Source organism: Copadichromis virginalis, linkage group LG14 (assembly GCF_057382275.1).
Source record: "Copadichromis virginalis isolate Kocher_CV1m ecotype Utaka linkage group LG14, C_Virginalis_male_GT1.1, whole genome shotgun sequence".
Classification (NCBI taxonomy): domain Eukaryota; kingdom Metazoa; phylum Chordata; class Actinopteri; order Cichliformes; family Cichlidae; genus Copadichromis; species Copadichromis virginalis.
This window is the reverse complement of record NC_140631.1, coordinates 41143637-41167637: the sequence shown is the minus strand read 5'-3', so window position 1 is coordinate 41167637 and position 24001 is coordinate 41143637. Positions and strand designations below refer to the sequence as shown.

The 24001-nt window shown below is 42.2% G+C and overlaps 1 protein-coding gene across 1 annotated transcript in view; it reads left to right on the top strand.

Annotated features, from left to right (window-relative positions):
* The first annotated feature begins 2809 nt into the window (after positions 1-2809).
* Positions 2810-24001, top strand: part of LOC146694679 (uncharacterized) — a 42639-nt gene continuing 21447 nt past the window's right edge. The window contains exon 1 of the mRNA XM_085430941.1: positions 2810-3046. The gene's annotated coding sequence lies outside the window, so the exon portion shown is untranslated. The remainder of the gene's footprint in view (positions 3047-24001) is intronic.

Below are 24001 nucleotides of genomic sequence, written 5' to 3'. Positions count from 1 at the left end.
TCCACTGTGTGCATTTACAGTGTGAGGTCCTGTTTGCTCTGCCGGACTTTATATTGCTCACATTATGGCATGTTTGGCATCGTTAAAAAGACTGTCACGTTTTTTATGGTCAGAAGATGTTGTTGTGGGCTGAGACATCTGCAGTCATGTTTTAAGTCTCATTGCTGCCAACGTCCAAAAACTTGGAACATTTTTTAGAACATCTTATCAAAATGGCCAGATGTGCACCCCAGAAAACGGGGCTAGATCAGATTTTATGAGGGATACAATTCATGTGGAAATGTGCAGTCAAATAATACGTCTTCATCTGGTGACTTTTCTTAAACTATGAAAAAACAAGTTTGATTTCATCCACTAGGATCCTCTGTTGAATCTCCTTTGTTCTCTCCTTGGCTCTCCTCCTTTGCCCATCCACTCCTTCCCCATGTCTCCTCTCCTCAGAGGCACAGAGGGGGGATGAGGGCAGAGCAGAGGTAAAGGAGGAGCAGGAGAAAAGGAGGCTGCTGGCTGTCATGTCAAATCATCATCAGCATCAGACTGCAGAGTCAACGGCACGCTGAGTGACACATCCCTTTTCTGCTCGCTCACTCTCTCGTCTTCTTCGTGTCTCTTTTAAGATCCTTTAAGGGGTCGGCGTTGGACCGCGCTGTGTCTGCACGCGACAATTAACCCAGTCCCAGATGCTTTAGGCTTCAGAATAAAACAGCTACATTTCTTCTTTGCTCTTTAATGATCTGCAAACGAATGCACTGCAGTGTTGGGCAGTGGAGCAGACGTTTGTTTTTAAACTGGACTTATTTTTCTCATTTCCAGCTCCTCATTTCAGAGTAGCTTTGCATGATCTTCTGTGGAAAGCAACCCATGTGAAATCTTTTTAGAATGAGCATGAGCGTTTCTGGTGGGTCAATAGAAACTCTAAAAATTCATGCAGGGAAATTAAAAATCTTAACTGACACACAGCAGGGTCACTGAGTTGGGATAAATGGGATCAGTTGTAGTCAGTTCCAGCTCTATATTTTCATGCTCCTGCTAATAGATTTGCTTTGCATGATTCACAGTTCAAAATGATCCTTATTTGAATATACTGGGCCTTGGTGCAGCCCCTCAGTTTATCAGCTGTCTGAAATAAACCGTTTTAGCCCCTCCCACTTTAAGCCAACAGCTTTTTTAATTGGCTGTCCCGCATAAACAACAAGTTTAAACAACAGGTGGGTGGAGCTTTGTGAGATGATCAGATTATGGATGGTCTCACTTTGTGATATCATCCAGAGCTAAGAGCAAAAAAACAAATAAACATAAATCTGTGTTTAGAGCAATGTCCAACAATATTCAGTTATATCTGTTAAGATCCAATGAATGCAGCTTATTGAACAGTTGGCATGGAGTGAATGTTTAGCAGAGACTGTGATTTGGTTTGGTCTGTGCAGAAATTCAGAGTTGTGTTATCAGTTAAGTCTGTGAAGCAGCTTTCTTATGACTCTCCTACATAAAATAAAGCTGGTGTGTCACACTACTGCAGTAGTTACAAGGAGTAAAGTGCAGTTGCTGTTTATTGCTCTACAAACACACTTGAAATGCTGTAAAACCAACCGTATCATCCGTTGCTGCTGGACACTCCCCCAAAATGTCACATCAGGACAGCTTCTTCAGAAGCAGAGCGCAGTTAAAGGATGAAGATTATTAGACTGTGGTTGTGCCAAGTCTGTTCAGGTACATTAAAAACTAGAAATTTCGTGCCCAGAAACAGAAATGTGAATCTTTTGTCCTGTCTTGCTCCCCTAAACCCCAACTGCTGAGGATTCTTCCTGGTAAAGGGGAGTTTTTCCTTCCCACTGTCGCCAAGTTTTTGCTCATGGGGGTCATTTTTCAGTTTTCTACCTTTACTGCTGTTTACTGTAGATGCGATTAACCGCTATCTAAATAAAACTGAACTGCCTTGGATTAGTAAATTAACACTTGTGAATATTTTACAAACTGCTGTGAGACTGTTATTATCATAGTACAGCCAAATATTTTTGACACTGCCCCCTTATGACAGCAGATCCTCTCTGCAGTCCGTAGCTTCCAGCGAGCTACCAATGAGCTGCCTCCACTGAGCTATCATTTCCCCTTAAAGTGGACCTCAGAGCAACTGCAGTTCTGCAGGTTTCCAGTTGTGCTGAAAGAAAAACTGCAGCCATAATGTACACACAGTGAAGATGCAGTGTGGACACAAAAGGAGGAAATCCAGAGAAGATCTGAGCTTTTTGTGCATATTTCAAATTTAGGAGGAAGGGGCCACCTCGCCCTGCACCCTTCTCTCTTTTTCTTCTTTTCTTGCATTGATGCTTTGCCCCCATTGTTCTCCGGCCTACACACACACACACACACACACACACACACACACACACACACACACACAAAGATGGAAAACAATGCGTGAAGCGTGAATGGAGCAGCCACCACAGGGAGAGTTGTAAGCTGCTGGCGCACAGAGGAGCGCCGCTGACTATCTCACTCCATCTGCTCCCTTTGTCTCTCACTCATCTCTCTCTCTTTTAATTCAAAGTTTGCACGCGCATCCCTCGCACGAGGGATGGAGAGAAAAATCATTTTCACATTTTCTCAGAAACATTTTTTTTTGGGCAGTCTAAGGAGGTGGAGTCGGGTGAAGTGATGGTGGTGAGGGTGGAGATGATGGGGCTCCTGGACAAGGGGCGCAGAAGGGGTGGTTGCTAGGGGCAACCAAATAACGTTGAGAGGTGAACGGTGCGTGTGTGTGTGTGTGTGTGTGTGAGAGAGAGAGAGAGAGAGAGAGAGAAGAACCTGCCAACGTCCCGCTGCTCAACCCCTCGCGCCAATTTCATCTCACACAATTGGCTGAGCGAGAGAGAGAGAGAGCGACGACGCAGGCAGACGCGCGAGCGAGCAACAGAGAGAGAGAGAGAGAGAGAGAGAGGATGGCTGGTAGGATTTAGCCCCGGCAGCGTCTTTTCCCGTCCAACACAACAAGCGTATTACCTTTCTGTCCACGCGCCTGGAAACGGATTTACGCACACGAAAGGAGGTTTGTTTGCCTCTTTTATTTCTGCATTTCTCCACTCTGACCATCACTCTGCCGAGTGGCACATCTCTGGCGTCTTATTCATGTTTTCCTGCTCACCTCTTAATGAGCGGAGGCTTTTATTTCGGCTGCAGTTGGAGGCTACAGGTCGCAGGAGTGTGTTTAATGGCGATTAGCCGGCGGGTAATTAGCCTTTAACGGTCATATTAACCTGGTAGTAGTAGTAGTGGTGGAGGTGGTGGTGGTGGCGTGCGGGGCAGTGAGGGTGTGCTGATCTGGGGTCCTCGTGCGAGGGCTTGTTTTTGTCGGCGGTGACGGTTGCGGAGGGGGACAATGAGCGGGGGCTGTTGTTTGGCGACGTCGCGCGCGCTAGTGCCCAAAAAGCCTTTGATCCAATTGCGTCTGTTTGCAAAGAGACACGTTTATATATATTTATTTCCATAGATTTTTTTTTCTTTAATTGAGTTGGGGGGTGGAACACAGGATGGTTGCCGTGTTTTTGTGACGTTATGGAGCCTCACAGGAGCTGTGTGTGATAGGTGATGATACTCGCGCGGGGCTTGCGGTTGATACTTTGATGTCACACGGAGCTGTTAATGTCTCTCCGTGCTTCCACGCGGCTCCAAGGGGCGTTTGACGGACGGTTAGGTCGGTCCCTGTGGCTCTGACATGTGTATCTGTCATCACCTACTTGCGCGCGCGCGCGCGCCTGTGTGTGTTTCTGTTTTGAGCGCGTGCAGTCTGGAGAATATCCTACCACAAAAATAAAATCAGTGAATTAGAACAAATAATAATAATTTAAAAAACAACCCGTCGAGGCGCGTGAGGTTGTTTACGCGCCCGGGCAGCAGCGAGCGCAATAAACACAGAATCTCAGTCTGAATGCGCGCGCAGGAAGAAAAGAGACTGGAAAGGGGGCGGGGAGGGGAGAGGGCGCGTGAGGGTCTTTAAGCCATTTTCGATGAAGCGCGTGTTTAAAAAAAAAAAATGGTGCGCACATGGCGACAGACAGAATCACATCACAATCAGAGCCCAGCGTGCACGTGAGAAACGTAAACGAGGTCAGCGCGAGGAAAGCGGGAAAACTCGTGTATGTAGTGTCACTATCGGCTGTTTCCCGTCCTGTTGGCCCTGATGTGTCGAGGCTGGGGGTTAAAAGTGAGAAGTATGCCACTCTTTTCTTCTTCCAACAATAGACAACGACGTGCTTGTTGGGAATCTGGCGCTTCACTTGTTTTGCTCAGTGATGGATTCTCTGCGAGCCCCCCTCTCTCTGTTGTTGTTGATCGTAAAGCCATGAACCCCTCACTCATTTGCTGCTTATCTTGATTATGATTAAACTACCAGGTGGTGATTAATCGATCATTTAGCGGTTGTTTTGGGGGCCCATGTGCCGTCCATTGTTCCCTGTATAAAGCTTTTCATAAAGACACATTGAACTGTGTCGAGTTGGAGCTGAATGCGAATGTTTGCGCTGATATTTTTCTGTCCTTCTTGCATCGATGTGAAGTGTGTCTGCAGCAGGTGTAGTAAACACTGAAGTCTGCTGACCTTCTGCATCATCATGTTTTATCGCTTTGTTCATATTTCTGCAGTGTTTCAGCTCTGATTTGGATTTTTTTACTACATAACTTACAGAATTATCCTTTAAAACTGCAACATGGTGGTAGGATTTTAAGCGTTTTCCCCTCCTTTGGTGTGTTTGGGAGGAAAGACGAAGGGGCACACGATTTAAAAACATGTCGCCATATTAGAAGCTTTTTTTGCCCCCCAAAATGGAGGGGGGAGGAGGCTCAGAGAGGAGCTCATTAGCAATGCAAATTAGTTTTTTTCCCCCTCTTCATCGGGGGCTCGGGCACCTGCTGTCTCGAGCATGCGCGCGGCTGGCTGGCTGGCTGGCTTCCTCCCCTCGTCGTCCTCCTCGGGCCTCGTGTGCGCGCCTCCCTCCCTCCTTCCCTCTGCCTCCTTCTCATTAGACTTATGTTCCATTTTCCACTGCGCGCACACGCTGCAGGAGCTTTGACGGATAAAGAATAAATAAATAAAATAAGAAGGAGGAGGAGAGCTCGTGCACTCCTCTCTCTCTCATGCAGCTTCTAGCAGAACATGGTGGAAATAAACGGAGGAAAAGAGGGGAAATAAAAATGTGGGAGGACGGTTAGGGTTCAAGTTAAACTAGAAAGGGAAGAAGGACACAGAGCTAGGAGAAAGGAAAAAAGGAAGGAAAAGTGAAGAATGAGAGGTCACCTTATTTTAACTCAAATTTCACATTCACACAGGATAAAATATAGATAGTTGTGGTCTAACGCACATGTAGGGTTGTTTTATCTGCTTGGAAAGTCTGACGTCATACATTTACAGGTCCAAACGCTCCTTCAGGTTCTAAAATCAAACCAACCCTGAGACAGCACTCCAAATCCTTTCAGCTCCCTCTGACTGAAAGATGCTAAAAAAGAAGAAATTAAAGCATACAGCTGTGCTACAACAGTATTTTTATGTGATATAACACTGTTGCCTATTGTTACACCCATTTTTATGTATTTTGGGGTGCCATCAGGTGGTCTGGTGCACTGCTCCTTGCTAAATGGCGCTAGGAGAGCCAAGCGTCTCCTCGTTCAGACGGCTCATGTCTGAAATGACTGATTTGTCACAGCAGCAGATTAAATTTAGAGTTTGGTGTTTAGACTCCGGGCTTGCTGTTTTTTAATGATGGATGTAAACATTGGTGCATGATGAGTAAACGTCTGCCTGGAGGCTACAGGTGGATGCTGGGGTGGTGGAGGGGTTGAAACAAGTCAGAGGAAACTTTCAGTGTGAGTGTTTTTGGAGTTGTGATCAAAGTGAAGTGTGTTGTGACACAGGGCAGTATTTTTTATGTATTTTGTACTAAATTTAGCTTCCATAAGTTTATTAAGTACATTCAGTTTTAGTTTAGTTTTTAATAGATTATTAGAATATATATTGGTATTTATCAGGGAAAAAAATGTAGTAGTTACTTTAGTCTGAATATTAGTCATAAACTGAATTCTCACATAGTTTCTCCTGTTTCTGTTATATTTTTCTTTATATTTCTTATTTAATTTAAATGATACTCTTCTTATGACACATTGTTTAGTTTTATTTTGTTCACCTTTAGTTTAGTTTCAGTTAAATAGATTAATCTTCCTCACACAAATGCGTCAGTATATCCGTCCAACATCTATAGATTTATTGATTTTAGCGCCTGATATTTACCTGATGTTGCCTGGATTTTGTGGCTTTATAATATTTGCACATTACATAAAGAAAGAAGTAGAAGTGGAAAAACTAGAAAACCAAAATAAACATTAAAAATAATCAGAACTCAACAGTCAAAGTTAAAATATCAGCATCCAACCCAAACTCACAGTGTTTACATTTTACAAACAGGTTTAGTTTGCTTTTGCCGATGGGAGGAAACTGTTGTACATACCAGTATGAATAAATCTGCAGAATATTTGTATGTTTGCTGATATGGTTAAAGAATAAAACTGATGTCAGAATCTGACATTTATCACATAAATTTTTCATGAGATAAATGTTTAAAGATCTGAAAAAGCTAAAAGGCTGCAGTTTTTACATAACGATCAAAGGGAGGAAAAATGTCGCCATTAGCTTTGGTTGTTTTAAACATCGATGCTGGGGCAGAATTCATAGTAAACACTGATTCATTGACGCACAGAAGATGGAAATCTGGACTAGAGCCCCGTGTTTTGATCGGTATTGGCCTTGTCCACTGACATCGGCACAGAATAAAACGGCATTTACTGAAGTCAGAGCCGATGTCAGTTGCGTTACATAAGTTTTTCACCAAATTAATGGCATTTAGTAAATATTTATGATTAAGATTTCTCTGTTTGTCTGCAGGAAAGGGGGATAAATAATAATCACTAATAGAGAGAGAGAGATGTCAGCTATTGGTCCAGTTGTGATGTCACACCCAGTTCTGATTTTTCTTACAAAAATCTGTGTATAACATGTCGAACGTTTAGTTTGACCTTTGACCCTAGGCTGCTCATCGTTGCACAGTCAGTATAACGTTTAAAAACATATTTCAAGTTTTGACTCAGTACCAAGACGATATGGTCACCTTCAGCACACACGCAGTCCCAGCTTGTGTCAGAAAGAAGACTAATTAGCTGATAAGCGAAGGTTAATGGGCTGAATGATGAATGGGAGATAAATGAACGAACGCAGGAGACGAGAAGACGGGACGACGAAGATGAACGATAGACAAAAATGACAAATTATTGTTGGGGTTAAAATGGCGAAAGTAAGAAGAGAAATGGGCAGGAAGCAATGACGAGGAGCAAAAGGATGGATGATGGCTTATACGTGGAGGAACATGCATAAAGGAAAGGAGAGAGCGATGCAGAGGATGGCACGGCAAATTAAAGAGACAGAAAAAGAAGAAAAGGGTAAGAATGAGGAGAAGAAATGAGGTTAAGAAGGAGAAAGAAGGCACAAAAGGAAACAGGAAGATGTTAACAATGAAAGATGGAGCAGAAGGATATTAGGAGCCAAAGAGACAGTGAGGAAAGGAGTGAAGAAATAAGAAGGGTAATAAATGGAAGGAAGGGAGGAATGAGAAGTGGTGAAGGAGGTCTCATTTAGAGGAAGATTAAAGGAGACAAAATAGTTGAGGGTGATAATGATCAATCAGTGAGTGAAATATAAATGACAGAAGTTTTGTGGGAACCCAGGACGCTGTGTTCAGCATCACGTATCGCAGCTAACCGCGAACAATCAGCGAGGAAAATGGATCTATAGATGCCGAACGCGGCGAGCGCAGAGGAGGGGATTGTTTCCTCTGGTCATGCGTGGATCATGTGGTTGTTTTAAATTCAGTGAAATGCACAACATGTGCAAAGTCTTCGCTTTACTGTCATGCAAGACTACGATGGATCCACGAGTTTCTCCGTATACGCTCATCTTTACCATTAAAAGGTCACCTGTTTAGCATCGATGGGAAATCATTGGGATACGGCTAAACCCTGATTTCTGATTAGCTTAGTCATGCTCATTTTTTAAACTTCTCACCTTACAGCGTATTCTTTTTCAGTATGTTTGATTTATGTAATGCTCTGCATGTCTGCAGCGATGTATCTGCAGCATCGCTCTGGTAGGTCAGGAACAGAGTTTAGGATGTGAAGTGTCTGACCAGCGCTGCGTTTCTGGGTCGGATGCTGATTGATTGATATATTAGCTTATGCATTGCTCATTTTTTGGTATTAGCATTGTGATTGCGAGCTAGTTGGCACATCACATACTCCCCCTGAAAGTGTGACATGATGACAGCTTTCGTCAGACATCACCTGTGGCTTAGCAAAGGTGCCAGCTGACACAGTAGCGTTGGATGCAGGGAGACCTGCAAGGTGCACACTGGAAAGCTGTAGTAGTGGTGAGGAAGTTTTGGCTCTAAAAACTGCCTGGTCAGGTGGAGGAAACAGTACTGGGTTAGATTGTAATGTTGTAGGCTGCATATAAGAATTGGACATAAACATTAGAGGACCTGCATTAGCTTCATTTTTCAGTCAAAAAGGTTGCTGTTTGATTCAGATCTGTCCCTTTGATGAAAAATGATGAGTTTGGAATGACCGCCCTGTCACCTTAACTCCCCAGAACGAGAACGGGCTGGTTAGCAACTTAAGGTGAAGACGCAGCTCGACTCACTGTCGTCTGAGCTGCAGATTCCAGCGTGTGCTGCAGATAAGTTAAAGAGTTAAAAACACTGAAGTGAATGGACGTGGATGTGACAGCGCCATTTCTAAAGCACCCCAGTCATAAGGGTTTTATATTGGCACATACTGGATGACACAGACACTCAGGTGTCTGGATTTGGGCTATAAATAAACTGGATTTTCAAAGCTGAAGAATATATGAGTAAGGAAATATTTAACTTAATTTAACTAAAGTCCAAACACGATGTCTTTAAGGAATGCTCTGCTGCATTTTGTTCACATTCCTCTGAGAATTTAACATTTTAAGAAGAGTTAAAATCTTTTGAAGAGATAACATTAGAAAAGGTGCAGAATTAACCAGAAACTCTCAAACTTTCTTTTAATAATCACCCCCTTGTTTCTTTGAATATTTGTGGTTGTTGAGACTGTTCATCCAACAAAACAAGTGATTTGGGGAAGTTTTGAGATGTTCCAGAACAAACTGGGAATAACTAAAAACAACAGCAACCTGCACCTCCGCAGCAGGTTTTGGCTCGTCGAGGTGGCTGTTTGTGTGTTGATGCTGAATGGCTGATATGAAGAGATTATTTGACCAGAAAATAAAATGTGGCGGAAAAAAAGAAAACCTCTGCTGGAAAGACTTAAGAGATAACATCAAATCGGTATTAAGCTACGCAGACAGATAGCGCTGCCATGGATAAAATATTTAGCTGGATTTCCAAATCAGCCTTTCCCCCCCACATTACTCTGAGAGTGTGTGTGTGTGTGTGTGTGTGTCTCCCCCCAAATCCTACCCAGCATGCCTGCGGAAAACAGGGTCAGGCCGGAGAAAAAAGAGAACGAGAGCGAGCACATGATGGGCAGATAAAGGCTCGTCTGTGTCAGAGGGAGAAGAGAGCAAGGAGGAGGAGGAGGGCAGGACGATGAAGGGGCCTCTCTGTTGAAGGAGGGAGTTCAGGCTCTATAGAAATCTCCCATGGCGGACAGAAACAAGGCATTTAGTCTGTGAGTCGGCCTCTGGAACGCCATAATAGGCTCTTATAATGATGCCACTATGGACAGGGACGAGAAAACACAGAATGTCCCTTTAAACTGAGCTTTTGGTGAGAAATGCCTGTAGTGTGAAGGAGGTGGATGAGCTGTTGGAGGGCCTGCAGTAACATGGACTCTCTGTTAAAGTCGACTTATCCTACTTTTCCTTACTTCATGGGCAAAGTTTTGAATACTGAGGTCAGAGTATGTACACGTAATCCCTGAAACCGAAGGTCAGACTTCTCTCTGCTCCCAGTGCTCAGTGTTTTACTCTTAGATGTCACAGACAGCAGATTTCCTCAATATGGTCATTCACGCAGAGAAGCCACGCCCACCTGCAGTATAGACTTGCTTACGAGGGGCAGCCAATGAAAGGAAAATATGACAGATTTTTCTCCCAGGATTCAAAGTTTAAAAAAATATGTGAGTTATTAATTATGGGTGCCTAATGAATGGGTTTTAAGAATGCATGGTGAGTAAAAAGTGGATTGAAAGAAATTGATTAAAATCCCCAAAGAGGATACAGTCTGAGGAAAAACATAAATCTACCCAGATTAAATTTATCTGTAAGTGTATCAAAGATTAATTTCATGAGTTGTGCTGAAATAACACTGAGCAAAGAAAAGAAAATCTTCCACTGTGACTATTAAATCATTAAATAGACCGAATATGCTTTTCTCTGTGATTTTTGTGAGGCACAGCCAATCAGAAGACAATCGGCTTAAAGGAGGAGGAGCTAAAACAGCTTGTTTTAAATAGAATGAACTGAGTTCCCTCAGAACTGAGAAGGATTATTTTGAGTTGTGAATCATGCAAAGCTACTCTATTAGGACTTCCAAGCATTGTTTGGGGAATTTGGTTAATGCTCACACGTGAGTTCTCGTATATTCACTTAATGAGCAACTGGTCTCTTTGGAAGAGAACTTAATTGGAAGTTAATAAGTGTTAACTGGAAATGTTATAGGTTTGCAAAAATTACATATTAAGTTTGGATTCCTGTGTTGAACCTTGAATATAAATCATTCTGTCGTTAAAGAAGAGAAGCAGGGCTGATGGTTGGAGAAACTTGCCTATTGTTCAGATAATGTGGGAAGTAGTTTCACAGTTGGAATTACAGTGGATGTTTTTCATTGTCCACGATGCATCTGTGCTTCCAGTCGCCCACGCTTCCTTCACGCCAAGCTTCAAACAGAAGATGCTGTCGTTTTGGTCTTTTCTGCAGCTTCGAATTTGAACGTAAAATAAAAGGCTGACTTCTGAGAGAACGTCACATCTGTACAGCCTGGATTTCATTTTGACTTCTATAAAGAAAAACCTTTATTCTTCTCAGACTGTCAACAAATATCTGACCAGATAGAGGAAAATTCCTTCTTCCCAACTAGTGAATGATATGTTTTATTAGGACGAGCAGACAGCAGCTTCAGATCCAGGTATCCATTTAAATGAAGTCAGGAAATATACCGACTTATTATCAGTCACGTATTTCATATGTGAAATATCGTCAACACTTTTCACAGGATTCTACATTAAATGTGTGTTTGTAACATGGTGAAAAGCTGTTTTCCTATTTAATTCAATTCAGTTCGGTTTAATTTACACGGCACCAAATCACAACAACAGTCGCCTCAAGGCACTTTACATTGTGAGGTAGACCCTACAATAACACATACAGAGAAAAACCCAACAATCATATGACCCCCTATGAGCAAGCACTTCCAGGTGTGCCTCAAGATTTTATGACATATTCATTATAATGCATTTTAAAGATAATGATATATGTATAGAAAACATTGTTTAAATCACTTCTGTCAGAGGGAAGTTTGGTCTGTTGGTTCACTGGTGGATGGTGGGAATTATGGGAGGGTAACACACATGCTCTGAACCACAAATAAGGTGCAGATGATCCACTGCCTAAAGAATAGAAAGGAAGTAAGTCCACTAAAGTGGAATATTAATGCTTTGATTGGACATTTGAATGGGATATCAGTCCGATCCTGTCTTAAAAAGTTGGTTCAATTGACATTATTTGATTTCGTCACCTCGGATCAGCTCCACAACGTGTCTGTGAGGAGCAGTAAAGGAAGATAAACTCCGAGTCAGAGGAGGAAAGTCAATAACAGCAGTTTCCTAATGACTCTCAAAGTTGAAATCAAACTATCAAATTTGTTGAATAACATTAAAATATTTTTGTTCCTAGTCTCTGCTTGACAGTCGGGGTTACAGCTTTTTAATTTGACACCATTATTACAGAACCCAGCATGAGCAGATACCAGAAGCAAAGGTATCAGTATTGGACCTGGAAAAAAATTGGATTGGTGCATCCCTAACTTGGACACCAAACACCCTTTCTATTCATAGGAGGGCTGAATCTGAACCAGACACAGGAAGATTGTTAATTAGACTGTGTCAGAGTGTGAGGTGATGCAGGCAAAGAGGAAGGCATCAAATCTGAATTTTGCATATGTGAGTACTGGTGTGATATGGTCAGAAAAGGTTTCACCTTTGTTGTGTTTAAAATATTGACAAATGATTAACAGCAAAGACGGAAAACACCGGGTCCAAATTCCAAGAGGGTCCATGCAGAGTGTTTGAGTCGGCCTTTCAGCTCTCCTGTGAAGGACTTCATCAGCTTCTAAAGCTGAAGATGCCGTTCAGATGAAACTTTTGCAGAGGACATAAGTTTGTCCAGTTTGTCTTGAGTCAAGCATATTAGCCCATCGTGACCTGCATGGACCTACACACATATGTCTACAAGGAGAACCTCACACAGCTCTAACAGATCAATACAAACAATGAGCCGACAGCTCTGTTTCTTTTTTGTCTCCCAGATTGTGTGTTCATACTCTCCGGGTGTGGTGCAGATAAAATAAAACTCCTGATTTCAGCTTGTAAGAGAACCAGGAAGTAAAAACAGACCTTAAACTCTGACTTCACTGTGCATGGACAGTTTGGCCTCTGAGACTTCCTCCACTTGGCTAAATTAATGAATAACTTTCTCAAACAGAAACCGTCACTGTAGTTCTTCAGTTAAAATGTAAACCGTGCTGTTAATCAAGCTGCAAGTGAAACAGCAGGTTTTAACCAACCTGCAGGCCTGAAAAAGCCAACACTGAAGTGCAGTTTCTCTAATGACCACTAGAGGCTGCCTCCAAATCTTCAAAATGCTACCCTTCAGCCTTCTAGTAGTTGCACCTGTGGTATCAATTGAAAGTCCTTGGTAACCTTAACACAGCTGAAGTGCTAAAGTTCAAAGTAATCCTTATTTACCGTCACATTAAAGGCTTTAATGGACCTTCATGAACTGCTGTGAGAGTTTGTTGGAATGAACCTGCTGCACAAATGTTCAAGAAAGCTGAGCAAGGGTCACATGTCAGATGATTTTCGGATACATTTTGGATCAATTGTGTTTGTTAGACTTGATTTTGATTAAACCAGCAGAAACTGCTGGTTCTGCTGCAAATCCATTTAAACAAGTTTTTATGTCAACACTGAAGATGTGTGAGGGAAGTCCTTCACAGGCAAACCCGTGTGAGGACACTGTGTGTGGTCTCTGCTGCTCCTGCAGATGGATCTAACATGCTTAAAGCATGTGCCGTGTCATTTGAAACTTTATGGCTCAGCGAAATCGTCCCTTGACCCTCTGCACTCTGTGGTCAGAGATGAAGGTTAGTGTCAGAGCCAGACACCTGCCTGGAGTTGAACTGTTTTACCTTCGGCAGACAGGGTGGAGGTGACGGTGGTCCCGCGGCCCCACCGTGCATCAGGGTAGCATTTTAGATCAGAGAGCTTGTTTCATGGTTTTAATTTTAACGGCAATAAGGTCTGCGCTCAGTGGCTGTAAGGCCGGTGGTGGGGTATAAGAATAAGTCTGTCCTTTCTACTTCAGGTTCACCGGAGGCTTTAAAAAAGATGGTGGTCTGGGTTAAAACAAACCCCGTGTCACAAACCAAATCGTCCATCTGTATACGTGTGGTTACACATGTGCAAAACAGCACTAGTGTAGCTTTTTAAGAGCCAGTGTGCTTCATAGACGTTTCAGTTCAGTTTTATTTACATAGCACCAAATCACAGCAGCAGTCACCTCACGGTGCTTTACACTGTAAGGTAAAGAACCTGCGATAATGCAGAGAAAGCCCCAACAATAAAAAAGGGGCTTCCATTGAGCAAGGCGACAGCGGGACAGAAAAACTCCCTTTTAACGGGATACACCTCTGACTGAACCAGGCTCAGGGACTCATCTGCTGCGGGACAAAGGACACTAAACATATTCTCTCATATCTTCATTTTCTTTGGTAAAACGTTGGCTCTGCTGTGCAAAACTGGATTTGATTATTTCTCACTGAGAGGCGTTGCTATCAAATCCAACAACCTTGAGTTTCAGGGCAAACTGTTTAACATGTCAGCATTCGGGGGATATTTACCCTCTTTTGTGGGCTCTTTTAAACTGAAGGATGAATCAGGAGGACAGCGGTGTCTTGTCTTTCTCTGCTCTTGTAGTGGTTGAATGGGTTGCTGTGTTGTTATTGCATCTCTGCAGATGTCACGGCCCTGTGGAGACTTAACACTGTACGTGTGATCTGTTTTTAATCCACAGTAGTAATGTGTTTTCCCCCCTCTCTCTCTTTATCTGCCTTGTAGCTACTCTCCTTTTTGCAGCTCTTTGGCAGATTGAGCTGAATTGAAGGGTTTTTGATTCAGCATTGTGCCCTCATTACCATGCAGACCTATATTTTCAAAATACAATTCCCTAATTATCCGTGCTGTCGTAGTTCTGCATCAGGAGCAGGAGGGGTGCTCTGAAAAGGCTTTCATGTGCAGCGCAGTGAGGGTCCCGTTATTCTCAACTCCTTCATCAAAAAAGAAAGAAAGATTTGTGTGTGCTGGTTCAGATGAGAGCGTTTGTTCCTGGTTATTCAGGGAAAGAAAGGGCAGGAAGTCTTGCATTTTTGGGAGGATTGTTGAAGAACTGCAGCTGTTTGGTTTTTTTTAAAGGACCACCTATGAAAGTACAAATGAACAAGGGCCCAGCCAGTGGTGCATTACATGGATGGATGGCACTAAAAATTGATATTTAGGTTCAAACGGTTAACTCATTGGCCAAGCTTCTTCTTCTGTAAATGCAACACCCTGAGAACTTTCTCATTTTCCTGACACAGGTGGATGCAAGGCTAGAAGATGAGCAGCCAACTGTCCTGCATGGTGGTGTGACCCTTTAAAGTTTACCCAGAATGCATTTTTTGAGGTGAAAACAGATTGAATTGGGTGACAATGCTTGTTTCTATTCCTTTGCAGACATTAGGGGCCAGATTTACTAAACGGGGCAAAGTATCACAAAAAGCCCAAATAGTTGTGATTTTATGGGGGATTTAAAGAAATTGTGCCGTTGTCTAAATCCAGGTACTGTTAGTTCACTTCAAAATCAACAAATAAGTATTTAAATCAGTCTGCACACTGGATTTAAATATTCTTCCCCTGATATTTCGCAGCTTGAGAAAGGAAGTCCCAGAAACACACATCCAATAGGGTCAGCTGCAGAAAGCTCTGAATTCTCAGCTCTTACAGTCTTGTAGCTGCGCTGTCTTTGTAAATACAAACTTCTGCTTTTTGTCCTGGCACAGTACGCTAGGAAATTCTAAACATTGTTCTTGTTTAACTGCGTTGTATAGCACTAAATTTTGAAAGACCAAAACCAACAGTGTGCTCCTCTGGTATTCACAGGAGAAAGCCCTGCAGGTTTTCCTGTTGCTTTTCATTCTTGCTGTTGAATTTACAGACAGGACGTCACCACACATATCCTTACAGTCAAATATTCAAAAACAAAGGGGAGATAAAGACATAAATGGAGGCAACTCTCAGACAGCAGCAGAGAGACTGTGTGGTCCCATGGGCTGAATCCAGTTTAAATTGGCTGCTTTCCTCGCTCAGGATTAGACCTGGGCTTAATACCTTTACACTAAAAGGCCTTTCCGTTCTCTCCGAGGGCAATCTGCTGCAGGAACACACCCGGCTTTTAATCCACAACAACAACAACAAGTGCGTGGCTGAAGCTGGCGGAGGCGGATCGCACCACGACGAGCTCAAAGTCTAGTTTAAAAAATAACAGAAATCTGGGAAATTATTAGACAGAGTAAATCGGTTCTTATGCAAACGAGGAAGCGGTTTCTGTTTCTGGCAGCCATCTTTGTTTTGGTCAAGGAAGGTGCAGCTTATGGGGAGCTTTCAAGTTCTTTAACAACAACCGGACACGGGAGACTGGTGCCAATTAGATAAGTTCATTGACACAGATTGAATCAAGAACTGGTCTAAAAGCAGATTATTTCTTCTTCTATGGTTCTTTAATGTGAAGGTGCTGTTTTCCTCGCTGGTAACCGGAGTATCTTTGGATTTTGGTTGGATAAAATGGAGAATCTGAAGACTCCAGTTTGTTTTTATTTGACTTTATGATTGTGTCATGCAAAAACACCACCATGTCCAACTGTAAACCCCCCAAGACACAATCAAGAAGAAACTGCAGCCATGCTATGAATATTACAGAGTACTCACACAACCTGCATGTTTGTAAATCTGATGATTTTATGGGTAAGAGGAAGGATTCCTGTTACAGACCATTATCTTATTAACAGCTTGCCGTAACGTCATGTTCATGGCTGAAGTTTTACTTGATCCAAGTACGTTTGTTATGTTGTTAAAAAATATTTCAACAAGTTCTCTTAAAACAAGTCAATAACTTTATCCTAATTATGTTTCATTTTAAATTATTAACACACTGTAGCAGAGCAGTAATGTTGCTGCGATTCACGCTCAGCTCCCAGGCGACCTGTGAATCCTCCAAAAAAATAAAGACTTGCTGTTTTTAAATGTTCATATTCATACAGTCGTGGGCAGCAGCCTGCAGTTAATTGCATTAGTGACTAGTGACGTGAACTAGCCTTCGAAACATTTCAGAATCGGTACGAAGCAAGCGAGCTCTGCTGAGCTTAAGTCCGAGTACTGGAGGAAGCAGTGCAGTAAAGCTGCAGCAGTGCAAACTGAAATATGACTGAATTTTTATGTTTTCATTTGATAACTCAGAAAATGCATATTTACACTTTTCTGTTTGGTCCTAATTGGCTGTTAAGCCTGTTTGAACATGGGTTGGAAAATGTGTTTGTCTCTTTCTTGTCCGTTTATCGCAGAGAATATTGAAGCTGCATTTCACGTTGAGCTTGATCTTCTCCATCTTCAGGCTGTCGTCCGAATCGCAGCAACTGAGCTGGTTTTTTGCTGTCATAATTTTAGTGGTTATGATGTCTGTGAAGCGGGCAGCACTCAGTTATTTTGCAGGTGAGCAAAATGATGTGACGTCCTGCTGTTATGTGAGCGTGCTCAGAGCCTGAGGCCCGGGTTAGCAAAGGAAGCCGATGCTCATGTTTGGGGTGCCGTCATCTCTGACTGGGTTTTAGATTTCAGCAGCAAACCAGTGTTTGAAATTATTACTGAATATATTACCAAAATTATTCAGACTAATTATCATAAACAAATAGTTTCAAATGTATTAAATTAACCAGTAATGCTAATCCAACCAAAGCACCTTCAGACAGCAGAGGCAGGGTTCACTTTCTGTTCAGACTCACAGGAAACACCTCTGAGGAGCCTCCTTACCTGTCCTTAAACCCTCCCACTGTGAAATCAGCTCCTGGCTTTACAATCAATCAAAATGTGCTGCTTTGCGTTTTGCTTTGATCTGATTGGCTCACAGTCTCACAGTATGGTGGCCAGCAGGGACAAACTTTACAACCAGCAAGGAACAAAGAAGTAATTAGTCTCAATCAAGTAATCAAGGCGATCAGAGCAGCTGATTGAATTTAAATTCTTCTGTCATGTGTTGGGACGCTGTGTGGGATTTTTGGGCTCTGATTAATCCACCAAATGCTCTGATGTTACCTGCCGGCACACGAAACGAGGCAAAATGAACTCCTGAGGTAAAGTCCATGTTTTTGTTCAAATAATCCATTCGAGATTTTGGTTTCAGTTTCCCTGGTTCTGTTGAAATATGGCTCAAGTGTTTGGGTGCAACAGTAAGCTGCGTATTTGTGAAGTGTGATACGTTTGCTGCTCTGAAGCCAGAAATGAAATGACCACATGTGTGCCGGAGCCGGTTTTATACACACTGAAGACGGCCGCTGGTTTAAGCCCAGGTAGCTTCGCTCTGTGGTAGCTTTCAGTCGTTGTGGACTACTTCTATATTTTCTCTCTTGTTTAACAAGTGGACAAAACAACACTTTTATTCTGTTTAATATAATAACAATGAAAAACAGTTTTCAGTTCTTTATCTGTGGTGAAAACACAGAACAGTTTCTTTCTTCCACGTGATCCCAGCATCTTCCTCCGTCACACCAACCCTCAGCACGTCCTTCATCACTACATCCATCAGTCTTCTCTGAGGTCTTCCTCTTCCCTCCTGGCTAGCTGGAGTCCAGTATATCCTCTCTCCCTCCTCCGCACATATCCAAGCCATCTCAGCCTCTCTGACTTTGAGCCGTCCCTGTGATGGACTCATTTCTGATCCCGTCCATCGTGGTCATTCCTAATAAAAATCTGGACATCTTCAGCGCTGCCTCCTGTCTTTCTGTCAGCGCCGCCATCTCCAAACCTTCCCTTTCCTTTTCTCGCTGCCAGTCACAAATCACCCGCTCCACCCTGCCTGCATGCTCTTCTTATCTGAATTTAAAAATTCAGTTTTCCATTATTTAATATTTTATCTACAATGAAAACAGAGGAAACTGTCTGGTGTTTGATGGATGCGTGGTTAAAAACGTACACCTTTTTATTTAATGGAATACTAATACCATTAAATCCCACCTTATCCTTGGGTTTTTAATGGTATGCGTGGAGTGAAAATACAAACCTATACATGCCTGTGACGATACGAGGTTTTTGCATGAGGGACAAATCCACAGCCTTTAATTTTGACTTTACATGTTCCCTCTGTAATCTGTCATCCTCAGGCTGTTGATTCAGCAGGCGCCGGAATCTGTTGTCAAATGAGGTTGAATTGGTTTTGTCTGTACAGCGTTCAGCATATTAAAGACAGAGTTTTCTGTTATGTTATCAAGGTTAGTTCCTGATTTTTGCCACTTTCAATGCATCACGCTGTGTAAAGGCTGCTGTCCTGGGAAACCTGATCATCTCTCTGTTGTCGTCGTCCAGCTGTTTGTCTGAAGGCAGTTAAATTGTGAATGCTTTTGCCTTCGTCTCAGCTGCTCGGCCTCCGTCTCAAAGGTCACAGGTTCAATTCCCTCGGCAGCTACTGTGTCCCGGAGGAAGATTTTGGCTCGTTATCGCTGTACTTCTGTCAGCTCTGTAAAGTGGACCTTTTCCTGCAGGCCTGGTTTCATTTAATGGTTTTTATTACAAAGCGCTGCAGACTGCTGGAGTTCAGGGCTCGATATTTCATGAGTGTAACCTCACATCACCTGGAATGTCACCTTCACCGGTACTTTCACACAGTGAAGCTTATCGCTGTTGCATGACTTAACCTGTGAATGTCTGTTTGCTTTGTTATCTGTTATACTGTTACACATCTGGCTCCTCACAAAGTTTCAAGAAATCAAACCGTTTTTTCCCCTGTCCCTGCAACCTGATAACTTAGACAGTGGATTTTACTAATATGGTCATCTGAGACCCAGAAGCCCCGCCCACCTGTTTTCAGACTGGACAGCCAATCAGAAGAAAGCTAGCTTTCACTAAGGGCATGTTTTATAAGAAGCCTCTGCTTTTTTTTTTTTTATCAGAAAGTTTATTTTTCTACCCCAACACATCCACTGGACAGTAACGAGTCTGCACCACGTGATTCTGAAATGTTTTCCAATGAAGTCACTCTGCTGGCGTCAAACTGAGTAAGCAGAGGTTTTTACTTCTAAGTGTGTGCTAACGTCGCGCTGTCAGACTGGGCTTTTGTCACTTTGGACTGAATAGTGTGGTGTTTGTGAGCAGCAGGAATTGTGGCCTTCAGCTGTTGGAGATGTTTGTGTGTTGGACATTTTGCTTCACATGCAGCTTAAACCAAATTAGAGTAATTTAATTTGCTGTAAAACCAGAAATAAAATGAGGTCGGGGTAAAATCTACTCAATTACTAACAGAATTATGTAAATTAGCAGTGTGACGGGTAAAATGGTGGCACATCTTATTTTTGCTGTTGTTGTGCTTCCCTTTAACAACAACTAACCTCCACAAAAGCTTCCAGGTAAAGTGGCGACTGCTGAGTCAGTTATTGGACAGGAACCTGTGTTTCCATGTCATCTGTGACTTACTAAATAGATTACCCACAAATCCTCTCTGATCAGGCGTTGAGCTGTGGACCATCTTTGTCACCGATAACTAAACAATAACCAGACAAGTAAGAGCGCGAGCGACGAGCACCTGTATAAATATATTTAAAAATCAAAGTTAGGTTGTAAAGTCTTCAATGATCAGCATGTTATTTGTTGAGATTATACTTTAGAGATTTCCAACATAATGTCCCAGGGACAGAAAATGAATGAATAAAACATTACTTTATGTTAGGGCTGCAGCCTTCAACTATTACAGTAATTCAGTATTATTTATTCTATCAATGAATGAGAAAGCAATAATAACTATTAAAAAGAGAAACACAAGCCTTTTAACATCAATTAAATAGTTTAACTGCACATAATAGATGTTAAAAGCAACTAAACCTTTTGTTGTTACTTAATATTTTTGAAAGGGAACATTTTCATAAATGCAAAAATAATGACAAATGCAGTAAAATGAAATGGCCATTACTTTGTCTTCTTGGAGAGCTTTCTTACTAATGCAGGAAACCATGATGTAGCTCATCAATGGGGGGGGTGTGTGTGTGTGTGTGTGTGTGTGTGTGTGTGTGTGTGTGTGTGTGTGTGTGTGTGTGTGTGTGTGTGTGTGTGTGTGTGTGTGTCATGAATATTTTATATTAATCTAAAAATTGCAAATAATGTTACTAAAGCCTTGAAATGAATCCAGTGCCCCCCGTGCCCCCCTTTAGAAGCTCCCCTGATTATTGGAGGTATGACAGCGATGGAAAGTGGGACGGCTGCTGATTTAAACACGTAACAGTTCATCTACATACATGCACTTATATTCTACTGTAGGTTTACTGTAGAGTTTTCACTGTGTAAAACAAACAGTAACGTGTACACAGACTCAGCCTCGACATTAAACTAGTTACAAGGTGACAACTGAGTCGTTTGCATCAAGTTTTTAAAAATTTTTTTTTAAAATAGCTGAGTAATTCAAGTCACACGACGAGTCATTGGAGCCTTTTTTATATACTCAGCTTTATGTATAACATTACAACATACTGTAGATTTATGTCGCCTGTTTAATCTGTGACACAGCTTTATAATAAATGTGAAGGCTACACCGCGCCCTCTTTAGAGTCCCTGCTGCATGCTGCTGTCTTCTAGAAAAAGAGAGGAAGGACATCTGTATTCTTACGTTTACAAAAAATAAGACCAACTTAAACTAAACCAGCAGTTTATCTGAATAAGCAGAAGTTTAGTTTCAAGTTTTACTTCAGGTTTGCCGTCTCTATAAAAGAAAGCAGTGCTGAATGTGAAGCGGCTCCACCAGAAGCTTCATCTGCACTGCTGCTGTGTTTTCAACCTTTCTGTTGAGCAAAACAAAGACTGCTTGAATCTTAGGATACGTCCTGGTCACACATGTGCCCCTCAATACATGTAACGGTCCATCTGGTTCAAATGTGAGCGACATGCTGTACGGCCCTGAATCATCAGCATCGGCTTCCTGCTGTGTTTTCTGCTTCACTAAGAACAGTCTCTTTATTTCATTAACCTCAGGCATTTCCTTTAATGTGACAGCAGGAAAAATCTACTTGTTAACAATGAAACTCTACTTAAACTTAACATTGAATTTTAATTTTATATAGTGCCAAATTAGGACAACAGTCACCTTATATTGTAGTGAAAGGTACAGACTAGGTTATGCTGACAAATCAAATCATAATCAGCAATCAAACGACTAAACATTTGGCGACAGTGGGAAGGAAAAAACTCCCTTTTAACAGGAAGCAACCTTTGGCAGAACCAGGCACAGTGGGCGGAGCCATCTCCTGCAACAGGGTGGGTGTGGACTGAGATTGCTATGCCTACTTAGGCGTTGCAGGTTGGAAAATGTCTTGAAAGTAAAAGCTGGTTTAGTCTTTGTGGGCAGTATTTGTGTTGTTGATCATGTTCATACAGATCAGAACAGAATCGGAGTGAATAGCAGCTGCAGTGAACCATACTTTTGTCGTTACTGGAAGTAAAAGTATCCACGAGCGCTTCAGTTCCTCAGAAGGTTTAAATGTGGAGCTTGACAGTGAGTGTGAAACCTGCGAAGGGTTAGGTGAGGAAGCTGAGTGCTGTATTTGTGTGTGGATGCAGCACTGAGTGTTTTTATGTGTCCATGTTGGTATCAGGAAGGTGTGAAGAGGAGGGCTATTATCGCAGTGTGAAGTGGAAAACTGTGATTGGCCATTCTGACGCTTCCCCATTGACCCCCATTATAGCTGCATTAACGGGCGTCCTGCAGGATTAGATTGCCATCACAGAGAGTGAAAACACATGCAGCTGGAAATGCACCCGAGAGACGCCGAAGGCCCTCGCATGATGACAAAGTTATCTGCGCCAGCGACGGTTTACCTCCAGAACTTTCAAACTTTCTAATATGAACAGAGTAAATCTCTGCAGACAGGTGAGAAGGGAGACGATGGTGTTCACTGTAGGGCTGCCACAAACGATTATTCTGATAGTCGACTAGTCACCGATTATTTTTGCGATTAGTCGACTAATCAGATCATCATCCATTGGACGTAAAACTACAGCTTATTGCACCAGCAGCATCTGCTCTTATATAACTATCATTAGCTTACAGCTTTAAGTCTTTAAGGTGCTAACTAAAAATAAAGACAAGATGATGGTTTATTAAACTTCACCGAAACAATCTGCAAATTTCATTAAAATTTAATAAACTCCTTGCTATCTAAAATATAACAGGACACTCGAGCATCTCACACTTCTGATAATCAGCTGTCTGATTGACGTTTATTCAGCTGTGTAAAACCTATAACTTTAATCTCAGCCAAACCGATTTACTCAGGAACAAATAAAACACTGAAAAAAGCCAAACAATAACAGTTTTAAGTTATCTAAGTGACTCATATATCATGTTTAACCTGAGTAGCGAAAGACGGCGGTGGGTTTGAAAACGATTAGTCGGGAGTCCGGTGTTCTCACGGCTCTAGTGACCTAGCCCCCGGCTCGCTATCGAGCTAGTGGGTAACAGACGTCTCCGAAAACGTCGGAGCGCTTTTGAAAATATGTGGTGTCTTGATAAACTGAGCAGATATTTGATGTTTACACAGCTACATTCTCGCCTGAAAATATGTTAAACGTTTATTTTGTGACCCAGAAAGAATAATAAGAGTAACATTAAAACTAACTAGCTGCCGCCATTGTTGGAAACTGCGCTGGGCCGCGCTATGAATTCTGGGACACAGCTTCTTCTTCTTCGGGGTTTAACGGCAGCTGGCATCCTTGTACATGCAGTGCTGCCATCTTCTGTTTCAGTCCGTTATTACACTCTTAAATCCTGCTACTTATTCCTGCGTCTTTTGTGATCTTACAAAGCTTCAAACGACGCGTCGACTATTAAATCAGTCGTCGACGATTTTGATAGTCGACGTAATCGTGACTAGTCGACAAATCGTGGCAGCCCTAATTCACTGGTACATAAATATTAGATTTCTGCTTCAGTTGGCGTAGATGATGGATTAAATGTTCCCTTTCTGTCAGGTAATCTACAAAATGTACATACTGAACATTGACAGAGCCACTGATTAGTAAAGTCCAACCTCTGACTCCTTAACTGAGCATTTTCACAGCCGCCATGTTTGTTTTGTGGTAATCTAAACCAAAATGTGTAAAATGAGGATCATGTTGTTTTAAATAAGACTTGAAACCATAAACCAGGCTTTACATAAACCTTTGGATTATTCATTGATTGGTTAGCGTGAGCGTCTTACTGCTTTCAGTTCGAGTCACATGGTTTTCTCCTTTCCTGCTCTCAGTCTCACTGCGAGCACACCTCCGTGCACAAAGAGTGGAGCAGATTTTAATCACAGTGCAAGAAAAGCTGTTAGCATGTTAGTGTGAAATGCTTTCTAACTGCTGATGCTTTGCTGTTAGC